At 35.3% G+C, this 15,756-nt stretch overlaps 1 protein-coding gene across 5 annotated transcripts in view; it reads left to right on the forward strand.

Moving 5' to 3' along the window:
• SLC16A7 (solute carrier family 16 member 7) overlaps positions 1-15,756 on the forward strand; it is an 80,161-nt gene that overhangs the window by 51,322 nt on the left and 13,083 nt on the right. The window lies entirely within an intron of this gene.

Below are 15,756 nucleotides of genomic sequence, written 5' to 3' on the forward strand. Positions count from 1 at the left end.
CATTTTAATAACCTCATTTAGAGTGCCCTTGGAAGCAGAACTTACTAACTTTCTGAGTTCCTCATGGGCATAAGGGAATACTTCACATTTAGCCTGAGATATATGAAAAGCATCTATGTCAAGTTAATTTGAGACTCACAGATAAAGGAAAAGGAGTCGTAATGAGGTTTCACAAGAACAGAGCATCTTGACTCTTACTAGCAAATGGAGATAAGAGTAACAAATTATTATAAATATACATTAGTTCAGTTCTTAAAAAACAAGACCTGAATGCTAAAGCCTATGAAGGGTAATACAGCCAGGTCTTGTATTTCTTGCAAGGCTTTGAGTTTTAGTAAAACTGGACATTGTAGGGTAGTGTTCTGCAGAAGCAATGCATGTTTTAAACAGAGATGTTTTAAACCGAGATGTCTTCCTAGATGTTTAGAAAACACTCTAAAATGGTCAAGGGAAGAAAGGTGAAAAAAAACCAAAAAGCATATCTGTTTTAGATGGTTTTATAAATCTTCTTTTCCAAAGGGTTTGTCACCTTATGTACAGGAACAAGATGGTTTTTTACTCTGCAACTTGTTACATTTTCCTGAACAGGTAAGATCTAATTGCTAAATATTCATTGCCTTTTGTGGATCCAATTTTGTCAAGTTTTCATGAAAAAAGGGTTTTGCTTGGATCTGGATACACTTAGGAAGCCAATCTCAAAGCTAAGGACATGCTTCCGCTGGGAGAAATAAGGAGTTTTTTGTCTCTTATTGTATGCTTGTGTTAATTTTGAGTAGTTGTCAGAAAGACATTATATGAGTTCCCACTGTGTTTCTACAAACCTCTTTTGATGTTCCAGCCACAGGGTATTTGTCATGATTTGATACATATGATCACCTGGGGCATGCTTTAGAGGTGAACATGGCAGTGCTGGGTTAATGGTTGTACTTGGTGATCTTGGAGGTCTTTTCCAGCTTTAACAATTCCATGATTCTATAGAAGTATTTGCAGCAACTTAAATTTAATTAACTTGAGCCTTTTACTAAAACAGGTTTCATTTACATAAAAGTAGGCAATGTGGATTACATAATAAACATTAATAATAACTCTCCCTTTGTAAGACTTTGTCTTGATCTTAATTTGGTTTTACAGGCAGGGATTTCAATAAGTAAATAAATATTGACAGCTTTTTATCTGCAAAAATTATGCTTTTTTGATTTCCACTTAGTTTCAATTAATAGGTCAAAGTCTAACAATAATAAATACCAGGCATCATTTTCTAAGGAGCTAAAACTTTGGGTTTGTTTAAGAAAGGTATCAAGGGACAAACTGTGGCCTTTGATATGTTCATTGAGCTTGTAGAACTTTGAGGAAAGAATGCTTATTTTGTGAGTACTGCAAATGTTGGACTAGTTCCCATATAGTTTTCCAGTGGATCATACAATGGCTGTGTTCGTGATGTGTGTTGGGTAATTCAAAGGTAATGGAACAATGGTCTAGCGCAACTGGAAATCATGAGACATTTATGCAGATACCAGAGAAGAACTGTGGGGAAGGAAAAGTCTGTGTATACCATTGTAGTCACCCAGCACTTCAAATGAAAGAGTAAACCTAGCACTTTACAAAGAACTTATTATAGAATTTTACTGGTCCATTGTTTTGGAATGTCTAAGAACTATTCCTTGTTTATTTTGAAGAGTATATTCAAGGAAAACAGAGTTGTACTGATATGTTTAGAAGGTATTCTAAGCCAGTATCAAATGGCAACAGCTGAGACGTACTGTGGTTCACGATATCTAGTTATGCAGTCATTAGCAGAGGTGAGTGTGCCAGACACTTTGTGACAGGCTTATGGTGATGCCAGAGGAACAGCAGAAATAAAATTATGTGGTGGTTTAGAATGTTTTTTTATCATTATATTAGGTACTCTTTAAATTGATTCACTAATTTTGAAGATTTTTGCAAAGACCACATGGTAAATGTGTTTAAATGTATAAACCATATGAAGCATTTTTTAGGAGTCAAAAACCTTTTAATATAATAGTGATATTCTATTGAAATTCTGTACCTCCAAGAATACAAATAAATGCAGCTTTAGTAGGTAATACATGTTTTGTTGGTGCATACAAGCCAAAGAAAATCTTAGCTTTCTTTTCCACAAATTTTTTCATTGTCAAGAAACAGTTAAGTATTTGCATTGCAATTCTACCTGATTTTTATCTGGAGGAATATCTACTATGACATGACATCCAAATGAAAGAATGTGATTAAAAAAGGAACTCTGTTGTGAAATAAGATGTTGATTTCTTCATATAGTTCAAACACATCTTTTAACAGTTTCTTACTATGATGGAAATGTGTCCCTGTTTGGTTTTCTATGCATCGTACTTGGAAACATTTATCATTAAGAGGTTTAACTTTTAGAAAATTTTGAAGAAAATAATGGTATCCTTACAGCTGTTTTGCAATAGTAGCTGGAGATAATATGAGCAGGATTCATGTGTTTCATCTTCCTCAACAAAGGCACCTATATCTGACCAGTTGTCTAGACATCTTCTGTTGTCAGTCAATAAAGATGGGAATTTCTAATTCATTCCTTCTGAAGCTAAATGTCCAAAACATATCAAATACAAAGACTTCTTTGGCTTTTGACTACTAAAAGTATCTGGAAGTATAGTTCAAGTTCTCCACAAAGCTGAGTTGATGCCACCCTACATGATTGTTGCCCAACACTAACACATTATATTTTGCTACCTAGAGACCTTGAAATTTAAGAACATTCTTATTTGAGATAAACACCCGCTGTTAGGGGTTTTAAGCTTGTTGTGTTTAAAGTTTGATTTCTTCTTTAATCTTCTTGTATGTTGAATGGGTTATAATTCTCCCAAGTTCCAGTAACACTGACTCAGTCGCATTAGTTTTAGCCCTATTAAAAATACCTGGTAATTTTAACAGTACCTTTGAGCTTGTAAATCTTCTCTTACCTTGCAATGACTTTCCTCATACCTGTAATTCCCTTTCTTCTGTAAGCAGATAAGAAAAAAACACAACTGGCCTGTTTAATAATTGTCTAGGTTTACATTCTTCTGTGGCTGATTATAAGCTGATAGAAATCCGTGGATCTATTTTCTTATGCTCTGTGAATGATTTAAAAGTTAAATACAGTTCAGTCTCTTTGTAACAAGATCCCCAAACACTTCTCTTATCGGTATCAGCTGGCAGCACCAACTTTGTCATGCTGCAAACCGTACTCATACTGCTCTCCTATGGAGGAATCCTTTCCTCTTCCTGGAACAGAACTTGCCTGTGTGAAATTTGTAGTTCTTTTAAAAGGATGAGCTTCTCTGTCCCACATATATTGCTTCCAGGTTTGCAGGATTTCCCAAGAACTCTGCACAAGCTTTCAAGATTGGACTGGCACAAGAGAAGGCAGAAAATGTCCTATTTAGCCTTCCCTAGGAGGTGGAGTAATCTTATGTCCTTGGAAGTAAAATTTCACTCAGAAAACCTTCTAGAGCAGTGTTGGTCTAAATTATTTGAGTTACTGGCATGTACCCAACTTGCAAAATTAATCTCTCCTTTTTGGATCATTGGTGAGCTTTAAGTGTACATAATAAAGTAAATGAATCTGCTATTACTTGCCTCATCAGAATAGTTGCAATTTTCAGAGCAGCAAGTAAATAAACAAAGTGCAGGAGGTTTTACTTCTTGATATTTAACTTAAAGACTGTCTTTAGAGGAACTATACAATCCATAAGAAACCAAGATTCCAGAATAGGTACCATGAAACATTTGATTAAGGAGCATAAGGGTTTAAAGCTGGAGAGAAGGAATAGCTTCATTGATGATGTTACTCTCTCATCAGAGACATCTAAAACAACTGCCTGGGGCTCCATTCCAAGTATGAGCATTGATGCTTATCCTTCAAGAAATGCTTCATTTTAAATACCTTAGTGATCTCAAAAAAGTTCAAAGTTAAATTATTTTTTTTTTCACCTACCTGAAGTCAACAAGTCAACATATAAACGTGTTTATATATTTATGCAAATATCTTCATCGTTAGGTGTGTTTGCAACATCAAGATTTCTTGACAATGTATCTTCAATGACTTTCATGGTTTCAGAGGCATTCATTAAAATCTCATTTTTATTTATACTCACCTTAAAAAGACATGATTCATAAATGATTAATATCTTTTCCCCCAAATAAAATATAAATAAAATATAGAATACTAGCTTTGAAGAATTACAAGATTTGAGCAAAACTGGTGGTATTCACTTTATTGAAGTAATCATTGGATGCAACTTCTGACTTATTTGTTAGTAAGCTGATATCTGCTTCATAAATGGAAAACAAATATCTAAGGACACAGTACAATTTGACCTTAAGTATGAATCTTCTAACTTGGATTTTAATTTATTGGATTCCGTAGAGCTCTGGTGCTGCAAAGTTCTCTGAGAAATCAAGAATCAGGGACTGTGACTGTAAGGATTATTCATTGAAACAACAGATTCTGTAACAAAACATTTCCAGGTAGTGACCTGAAATTGTACGATTCTCACATGGGAAAAGAATGTAGTCAACATTGGAGATGATTCTAAGGGGCTCGAGCCCCCTCACATGAACAATCACTCAGAGGACTCACAGAATGAGATGTGGCAGTTCATCTCAGAGAGAGTTCAGTGTGTGTTAGGTGACTGCATATACAGTAATAAACACCACTTTAGGCTTATACTAAAATAAGAAACTGTAGAGTTGCAAGTTTCCTAAGACTGTTTGATAATGATATGCAATATGATACCTAATAACCTTGGAAAAAATGTTTGTAATTATTTTGAGCTAAGAGGAAGAATTAGTTCCTGGTAATGCCACACAGTTATATTTTTAATTTGTTTATTTCTATGGCAGAACACAGTAGAGATATTTCAGAGTGAGTTTTTTGAAGAGTTTTAATTTAACTGAAAATTCTGAGGCTTGAAATTTTTATTTCAAGCATAAAGTTGGTTCATGCAATGCTTTTTGAATTTTCTGTATTGTCCCTTAAAAATCAACTAGCATGCCACATAAAATATGTGGGAGTGATTCTCTTGTCTTTTACACAGCACCATAGCTTATACCTGTGGAAAGATTGTGCAAGGTTACATTTGCCACTGTGGTTTAGAAGCTCTTCATATTTACTTACTCAAATGTAAACAGTAAGCTGAGTGCAAAGCACTTGACCCTATGCTCAGAGAGCCAGAGCTGAAGTGGCAAATGGGGTTAAGACAAGAACAAATTTGTATTATGGAATTTCTTCCAGATTATTTCACCTGATGTTATAAAAAATTACCTGACAGGGTGTTCAGATATACACATTGTCTAGATCAGGCAAAGTTCTGACCAATTGCTTTCCAGTAAGATGCATTAAAATTTACTAAAAGAAACATAGTTCCTCTTGTAGGAAGAAAATATTACTTTCCTTGGTAAACTTCAGTAATATTCTCCTCACAGGCACACATGGTAAATCTTTGCAAAGGTAGGTATATTTCATTGGATTATTTTAATATGTTCTTGCTGAAGAATGTCATCATAATTCTTTAGTGGAAAGGTGGCTCCAGAAATGCATGATGCTCCAGCAGTATCTGTAATACAAATGATGAAAAGCCTGTATTTTAATGGGCACTAATTTATTTTGAATTTATGATGCATCACAGTCATTAGAAGAAAGCTGCTTTACATTACTAGATGGAGAATAAGGTTTCTGCCAGTGGCAGGTTGTTTTATTTCTTCACAGCAGATAAAAACCCCCTCTTTTTTCAAAAGCCACACAAATACTATCTTCATGTGCAAGAGGATGGGACTAGGTCACCCAGCCCCTTCAGGTTGTTTTTTGAAGTAGAGCTCAAATACTCCTTGTTCATGTAAGCAGAGCCGACCTAGACTTTCCCACACGCACACTTTCAGAAAATCTTGTCTGTGGAGCTGCATCCTCTGCTCTACAATGTAGACTGTGCAGAGAATTTTATGAATGTCGTTTCCTCTCTAGTCCAGCCAAAATGCAAATGCCATAACGACCTTTGTCCAACTCCCTTATAATATATTTCTTTTCCTCTGTCCAAGTCCTAGGCTTTTTCTACTATTTTTTCCTGACTCTTTCACTCCTAACTTGGTCATAATTTATTTTAATTTTCATTGAGTCCACAAAATAAATGGCATGTGACTCTACACAGAGAACAATTTAAAAATTTGAAAGCACATCAAGTAAAGCTTTTTCTAAAGCAGATGGAAATCTAAAAGTGACAGTTCAATGGCAAATTCAGCTCTGATGAGAAAACATATGTGACGTGTGAATATGCAAAGATAAACTGACATCTACTCAGATGTAAAGATTTAAGAGATGTATCTGATTCCTCCATCAACTTCATTGTATAGAGTTATTCTGAGACATGTATTTGTCCATAAAAGGCTAAAGAGATGCAAGGAAAATAGAATGAGAAGATATTAGAAATCACTCTTAAATTTTTGATTATTCAGTAAATATTTTACTTAATATTATTTTTAGAAAGCAGTTAAATATAGGTTGTCTCAAATTTAAGCAAACTGGAAATCATATACTCATAGAATAGTTGGGTTGGGACACTTTCAGAATTTTATACATGTTGACTGAGGTGTCCTCAAAATTTCCACTTCTTTTAGGGTTTAATAAAGGCTACTAATTTGAGCACATTTGAAATAAACATGCAATGAAAAAAATGAACAACATTGCATCACATAAATATTGTTACTGTTTTTGATCAAGAGTTATTTTGATAACTTTTAGCTGTTCATTATTCTAATTTTGATTTTTTTTCTTCATGTTTCTAGGCATTTAACAGTTTATATTGCTTTTAGTCTTTTTGATCAGGAGGACAAACAGTCAGTGTTTTTTACTTTATATATAATTCTATAATTTAACAGATTTTTCTCAATATAAGGACGTGCTATTTTTCACTTTTCTGAAAACAGGGAAAAAACCAAAGCAAATGAAGCTTCACAGAGTCTCAGTTTTAATTGGCAACTGAATGTATTTTGAAAAATAGTGGGGAACTAGTATGATCCCATTAATACACTACCACTGTCTCCACTTACACTCTAAATAGGTGCCAAAATCTAATGAGAATGCTTAGTTCCCATTTTATATGGTATCTTTAAAACACAGATAAATTCTCTTCCCCCTTCTGTTTTGTTTGTCCTTTCTCTTCCCCTCAACTTTCCATTTTCCCTTTTCACTTTTCCCTCCATGTTCCCATTCCCTCAGCACACTTGGAAGATATATCATTACATATTTTTTTATTACTAAATAGAATATTTTATTAAAGTATCAAATTATTTAGAAATTATGGCTTAATTTATGGTCTAATTTATGGTTTGTAAAGGAGTTTGGGAAACAGACACACTTAGGCCTCTAAATGTTAGCACTGAAAGACGCCATATGCATTTTACTGGATATTAGTAAAAAAATTGTAATTAAAATGATAATGCTTTCGGTTTTGGGTTTTTTCCTATAAAATAGAGTTTAAGCCTGTTGATACTAATGTGTTAAGTGCATTTGGAAATAATCTTACAATGTTATTGACAATGACCTAAATGTGATGACTTCTGTGGACACTTCCAAGTTATAAATACATACATCCAGATTTATACTTCTCATCACATTTATTCTAAGTATGTGGATGATATTTAATGATCCACTCATGATCCATAATTCACAGTAAGAGGTCCAGAGACACATCATAAGTAATAGATTCAGTATTTTCAATTTGAAGTTTAATTATACAGTGCAAAACTGAGACCAGAAAGGAATATGATAAAGGAGCAACTGAGAGGAAGAGAGTGTCTTGTGCTTTCTCTGAAATTACATATTATTGCCTGCAACCGTATATAAGGAATAATTTCTAACTTGAGTTGGTTATAATATTATTCTGGAAGAAAACAAATAAACTGTAGGATGGGATGCAGGATGGGAATGGGATATTGTATGAACTTTAATATGATGGGTAATTTGTAGAAGACAGAAAAATCCAAATGATAATATTAATCTTAACTGAAGTTGGCTGGATCTTTCAGTGTAAATGCATTATCTGAAAAATTTATTGGTTTGAGTTGGAGAGAATACATTCCCAAGAACTACTCAATAGCCTGGGCTATTGTAATTGTTATGACTTTTTGCTCTCTAAAATTCTGCTGGGCAGAATTGACAAAGTATTATTCTGCTTCCAGGAAAAGTAGCCATGGATTTTTTTAGGGGTTATAAAAATAATGAATGATAATAGGGAATAATAAATAGAAGGTGGTGAGTAATGTACATCTACGATTTTTGTGTTCACATGTGCATACACACAGATTTTTAGAAAAGGCAGCCATTCCTCAAAGAGGAAGGAAGAAAGAAAGAAAAAAAGGAAAGCCTTTGTAAATAGCCAATAACATGGTTTATGGAAAATGTCTATGAAGAAATAAAATCAATATTTGCATGAATTCTTCAGGGTTTTTTTTTGTTTATTTTTGGGTTTTTTTAGGGGGTGTGGGGCTTAACTCTTTTTTAGTTCCCAACAGTTATCTCTTAGATAAATAACATATCTCTTATTTTCAATTTGCTATAATTCTAATTTTTACAGTGGTATAGTGCAACCTCTGTCTTTTTTTTAGTTTTATATCTACAGAAAATCACCCCCCCTTTGGAACAGCAGAATATACAGAACTTGTTTGGCAATCTGGTTCACAGTTAGTAAGCTGTAAAGACAAGTTTGATAGCTATAAAATGTAATCTGCTTTGGAAAGGCAAAAAGTACTAAACACTGAGTCTTCAATTAGAAATTTTTGAGTTCTTTGAAAGTTAAAGAGTCAGTTCAGAAGGTTTTAGGAGAAAAATACTTATAAATGGGATCAGTATCTTCTGTTATCTCTAGAAAAAACAACCCGCTTTTATCATTGAGCCCATCAATCCCATGAGGGAAAACATTGAATTTTTTTGTTTTGTGTTTGTGTGAGAATATAGTCTCCATGTCTGGGTATAGCAGTTTTTTTAATAAGATTGTTTTTGAGACAGAAAAACTATTAGATAGAAATTCTGCTTAGCTATAATTAAACCTCTAGTTTCTGAGTAGTACTAATTTCCCTTTGTGCCCTCAAAGTAAACTATTAGTTTTTATTTTAAATACTCAGAAATGGGATACTTCCAGTTCACATGCTCAAACACAGTTATTACCAAATTGAACTTAGCCTGTCATTTCAGCCAACTACAGAGACAGAAGGATAACACTTCAAAGATGATTTCCCAAAAAAAAAAACCCTACTGCACATTTTCATGAGAACGTTTGAGTTATGCCTCATGAAATTTCAAATGAATCCCTGAAAGAAATGGAAATTATTACCTTGTATAGGGTATACTGCTGTAGATAATTATATTTACTAATATTTATATACTTGTATTATTATCTTTACTGTATTTCCAGGGGGGAATAGTGAATAAGTCCTTGTTTGGTTTTTCATTTGAAGAACAAGTAGCTTTTAATGGCGCAGGTTCATTGTACATTTAGCAGTAATATTAAGTGAAATCCCCAACACATTTTTTGAGTCAGAAAAGTTGTTTTAAATTTAGATTCATGCAAGCCTATGACATCCTGAGGTCTTAATTACTGTTAAATACTTAGCTTTAAAATTCATTGTCTTTTCCTCTGCAGAAAACTTTCATTAATTTTTCCCAGTATCTCATTATTTGCCACTGAATTTTCTAATGTTCATGTCGATACACTACACGCTCAATTTACAAGCTGGTTGCTTTGGTTTTCTGTGAAGAAATGAAGAAGATTTCTTGCAATGTAATCTTACATCACTGATGCTATTTCCCTTTACAGAGGGATGCAGGATGTTTTTGGAAAAATAATGTGCTTGGTGTTACAGGGTCTGTGTTTAAATACAACTCTCTTATAGGTGCTTGTGCTCCATCTCATTGTTAACTTGTTCCCTCCTTTCTTCTTTATTGTTTATTACCTTTTTCTAAGTTGAAAGACTAGTTTTTGAAAATATCTATGCATGGGCTTCAGTCTACTCAGTGATACTGAAGGTAACAGGAAACCAAATATAAAGAAACTTTTAAAGAATGCTGAAGTATTTTTCTGCATCTTATTTGTTTTCATGATAAAGGTGTCAATATGAAATTTGGCAATTAATTTTGGGCCAGAGCTTTTTTAGTCAGTGACCATATATGTTTCTGAAATCTGCTGAGTGTTCAGTAGCTCACAGAATTGCACTAATTTCCTATTAAATATGATGAATTTTCATATGGCTCATTTCAAAAGAAATGCCATGAAATGTCTGAAAGTCTTCTGCATTGTGATCAAGTGTTTTAGCCTTTCATGAAAAAAATTCTGCAGTAGAGCATGCAAAACATAATTAATATAAAGCATTGATACGTATCCATGTAAATAATAATCAGCATGGCTACTCCTTGATTAAAAACTGGGCATTTTTCCAGCTTGTTAAAATTCATAGATATAGAGCAATTTGCTAACTTGAAGACATTTTCTAAATTACATGGTCCATAACTCTATACACATTTGCGCCCTAACAAACAAGAAAAAAACCTGCAAGCTAAACAAGAGCTTTAATCAAAATATGTAAAGACCTTGATTCATGTCACTGATGTATCACTAGAAAAGCACAAATACCAAAGCAGATCAAGTGATGCCTCCATAAAAGCAAGACATTTAGAGCAAGTACCAGCGCCACTGATCACTTATTTTGCTCTTCCTGAACATTTCAGGAAAAGGCAGCTTATATTTGCAGTCAGACATATGTGTTTTTGACTTCAACACTTCACTTCAAAACTTGCAGATGTAGCCTTTTTGGGAGGAGGAACTGTGAGGGAGAAGCCAGGGTTGAACACTCTTCCATCAGTCAGGCTCCTGTGTGTTACCACACACATAATTACTGCATTCCTTATAAACCTCCAAGGAATAGAGGAAGGTCAAATTAATGCTCATTAGAGATCAAAAGATAAAAGCTTGATGGAATACAAGGCTCCTCCAGGACACCAGTGAGAATGTGAGCGTTCAGAGCAATGACACTGAGGGAATGTAGTTAAGAGCAGGGGAAGTGGAGAGCCAAGTGTGATGGATGGTTGAGCAACTGACTGCGTCCTCCCTGGCAGGCTGAGCTTTCAGCTGCTGAGCTCTCCTATCGCATAGTCTAACAGCCCTAACTCGTTGTTACACATTTCTGTTTGGTGGTATTTACTGCAAGAGCGTATTTTCTCATTGCTTTCCATCAAGGTTACTGTGTTATCTAGGTATATGGAATCATTGCAGCCAGTTGTAAATGTTATATGAAATGGAAAAAAAATGCTGCCAAATGCACAGAGAACTACAGAGAAACTTTCCAATGATTCTTGAACAAATTTACTTCACTACTATTACACAAACACATGGGATATGTCAGAAATGCAGGTTACCGTTCCCAGAAACATGATAAAGGATACAAATGTACAAAATAATGCAAAAATAGTTGCATGTCTTTTTAATATTTTCATTTTTCTTCTGTCAAAGCCTGTCCAAGAATACTAAAAGAATTTAGCAAAAGTCTTTTGAATGAGAGATTAAACTGTCACAGAATGCATAATATTTAGTCTTAGACCTACTTGAGAAAAACAGCATACTTTGAAAGTATTTTCCAAGATAATTAACAGGTTTTAAGCATTTTGAGTTGCTTTTCCTCTGAATACCAGAGATAGGATTTCGTTAGCAGTACTAAGAACTTGCTTAAAGCCTTTGTGATTGAATGAGTTTTCATTAGTAGACTTCATATTAAAAAAAAAAAAAAGAAAGAGAAAAAGTTGGACTGATCTTAGCAAATAGTTTATACTAATATTAATTCTTGGGGCTCCTGGGCTTTTCCAGCCTTGTAGGAAACAGAAATAAAAGATAAACCTTGACTAGAAAGACAGCTGCATTGACTGCAGAGCAGATGGCTGAAAATGTGTTTAAACCACTTGACAGGATGCAATCTACAATGTAGCATTAGTGTAATTTGAAATATTACTGCATTTATTTTCAAATTATTTCAGAAATTCACTTCATTTAAATAAATGTCATATTGTTCAGACTGAGTCATTTCATGTTGCTTTGGGTTGATGGCACTATGAACACTGTAATGACATTGTCAATATATGTTAAAAAAATTACCTTTTTATCAGGAAAGTTTATCTCTAGTTCCATTCTAAAATTAATGGAGGTAACAAAATAGAAAGCATGAATGCACTGGCAGTATGCGAGAGAAATTACAGAGTGCTCTCTAATTATATCACTGTATTACAGCAGTGAGAAATCAAACCAGGACTAATGGAACAGCTCCTCCTAGAAGCTCTGCTAAGGCACGTGGAGAACAGGGAGGTGATTCTGGACAGCCAGCACAGCTGCACGAAGGGCAGGCCCTGCCTGACCAACCTACTGCCCTTCCATGATGGAGTCACCATACCAGTGGTGAAGGTTTACAGATGTCATCTCTCTGGATTTCTGTAAATCCTCTGACCTGACCCCTGCATCCTTGTCTCTAAATTGGAGAGAGATGGACTTGATGAGTGGACTTTAGCTGGATAAGGAATTGGTCGGACAGCCACATCCAGAGGATAGTGGTCAATGTCTCAGAGTCCTGATGGACATCTGTGACACATGGTTTCTCTCAGGGGTCTGCACTGGGACTTTATTTTTTATTTTTAAAAATTATAATATGTAATATCTTCATTAATGACAGGAATGAAGGGATCAAGTGCTCCCTCGGCAAGTTTGCAGATGACACTGAGCTGAATGGTGTAGATGACACAGGAGTGGTGCAGTTGACACAGGATGCCATCCAGAGGGACCTGGACAGGCCTGAGCAGTGGGGCCATGGGATTCCCATGGGGTTTGACAAGGCCAAGGGCAGGGGCTGCACCTGGGTTGGGGGCAAACCCTGGTATGAGCACAGGCTGGGGATGGACAGATGGAGAGCAGCCCTGCTGAGAAGGGCTCAGGGGGCTGGGGGAGGAGAGGCTGGACATGACCCAGCCATGGCCACTCCCAGCACAGGGAGCCAAACATGTACTGGGCTCCATCCAAAGCAGCATGGGCAGCATGGCAAGGGAGGGGATGCCTCTCTGTTCTGCTCTGTACTGCCCCTATATTCAGCAAGCTGCAATGCTGCTTCCCTCTGTGAGACCCCCAGCACAGAAAGAAGATTGACCTGTTAGATCAGGCCCAGAGGAGGCCACCAAGATGATTAGAGGGATGGAGCATCTCTCCTGTGAGGAAAGATTGAGAGAATTGGGATTGTTCAGCCTGGAAAAGAGAGGACTGTGGGGTAACCTAATTGTGGCCTTCTACTACCTGAAGGGACCCTCCAAGAAGGATGGAGAGACTTTTTGCAAATGACCTTAAAGGGTTTGAAACTAGATACCCTTTAAAGTCCCTTCCAACCCAGGCCAGTCTATGACTGATGGTATGATTTAGCTCCAACCCCTCTGCCATGGACAGGACACCTGCCAGTAGATCAGAGTGTTCAGAGCCACATCCGAGCTGGCCACATCCAGGCCACCTGCCTGGGGCAGCCAAGCTTCTCTAGGCAGCCCCTTCCAGGATCTCACCAGCCTCACAGGGAAGATTTTCTTCATAACACCTAATCTAAATGTGCTCTCAGCATCCAAAAATTCTTTGTGCACAAGTGCAAATAAATTCTCTTCGGAGCCAGTGAAACACAGCATAGGTGTCACAGTATTATAGATTCTGTATGAAACATCATACACAGCTCCAAAATGCATTATCCCATCTCTGCTCACGCAACTGAAATGACTTTTGCCACTTTTCCCTTGGCATAATGACAAACAATGTGAAAAGCAGCTATTTTTTCTTGTCTTGTAAAGCACAGGCCTTCCTGAAACTGTTTTTCAGCGGTGCTGGTTACAGTTGCTGTCTCACAGCCTGGTCCTTTGCTTGAAACAGAAAGATATACAACAAAAGTACAGCTGTGAGAGTGTTAGCATATTACGATAATGGTCCTAAATTTGCTTTAGGGACTATATAATCTTTTGTGGCTGATGGTTTGTGGGTGTTAAGGGAGAGACCAGAGTAAATATTCTTGTGGGTCTCCTGACTTAACATCTGTTATGCAGTTAGTTCAGACTTTGGGAAAGTAGATTCAGAGAACCAGCAGTCCTTTAGTGCGTTAATATATATTAATGTATAGCAAGGTTTTGGCAGTGTAATAGTAATTAAACAGCTTAATCTTCCTTTGTCTAAAAAGAAAGAATATACAAGGAATGCTGGCATGTGAGTATTACTTAAATAATTTTAGAAGATGTTAGATGTGACATGAAATTTGTACAAGGCTATAAAACATATGATGGCAGGAAAACAGCTGGAATTTATGTAGAAACTTCTATGTTAAGGTATGAAAATGCATTATTTTATGAGATTTCATAACAAAGTGTATGCACGGATGTCAGAATAAAATGTTTAACCTACTTATCACATTGGAAGAGTGTCCTAGATAATTTAGGGATCTTAAACTAACTTTGTGTCATGTACAAAAATTAATCCATGTAATCACAGGAAGAAGAACTGGGGAATTATTTTTTTAAAAAAATTAAAAAGAATTGTTTTTATATGTCTTAAGTGATTTTTTTTACTTGCCTTAGATTTATTTATTTTCAAACTTATAGCTATTATTTGATACTGGGATGAAACTTTTTGCTTTGAGTTAAAAAGAGATTTCCAGTTAAAAGGGTCTTTTTTTTATTTAGAGAAATTATTTCTATTCTTTACATATTTCAAAAGGGCTTGCTTTCTAACTCAGACAGAAGCCCAACCATTAATGTTCCAAACATAATTCTAGAATCATGTTATTCCATGTTTCACTGTTTTCTTCATACGGTCTCAAAGGGGAAAGCCTTGCTTGTCACAGTTCTGCTTAGTGGCTCCCTGCAAATGGAAATAAAGAAATGTTAGTTATGTTGTCATATAAGCTCTCAGTTAAATCTTTTAGTGCTTCATAAGTGTTTTAAAGTCTTTTAATAAGTCCCTAGGTTGTTGTCTATTTGAGTGTCCATTCCATGCTGTGGATGTTGAAGTCTGTTGGCTTCAATAAATAGTTATGCTTAAGACTCCCTGGGAGTATTTAATAAATACACAAACTAAGATCGAAACATCACTCAAATCTTTGCTTTCCAGTCAAGTTAATTTCAATTTGATCTCTGCATTAATGAGCTATTAGAAAAGACAGGCAGGCACAGGGCAACTCTATTGTAGAAACTTATTTCCATAAGGAAATAAGGTAAAAATTGATCATTTCACATATTTTTAAGACTTCTGTTGTGTATATGCAAATAGTAATTAACATTTTCAGCCTATCAATAGTAATTCTCTAATGCATTTAAGGTAATTCAAAGATTGGAGTCTAAAATAGAACTTTGCCTATGAAAGCACACTTTAAAATTTCATTTGATTTGGTTTTTCACTGCATGAAGTTTCTGGTATTTTTCCTTTTAGATTTTCATAAAACCAGAGACTTTAAACTGTTACCAATATAGTGAATAACTTGCAGTGAACTCAGATGCAAATCAAGGCATTCCATTTTGTGATATGTACCTGCTCTGTCTTAAGTTTGAAATACATTGCTTTCTATGATATTAGGTTTTTTGCGTTCTTTGCTTTTATTTTTTAAAAATTTTGTATTGCCTACCTTCTGTTATTGCAAAAGCAAGACTGTTTGTAATGGTTTGGACCAAATATA

The sequence above is a fragment of the Zonotrichia leucophrys genome, chromosome 1A (assembly GCF_028769735.1).
Source record: "Zonotrichia leucophrys gambelii isolate GWCS_2022_RI chromosome 1A, RI_Zleu_2.0, whole genome shotgun sequence".
NCBI lineage: Eukaryota > Metazoa > Chordata > Aves > Passeriformes > Passerellidae > Zonotrichia > Zonotrichia leucophrys.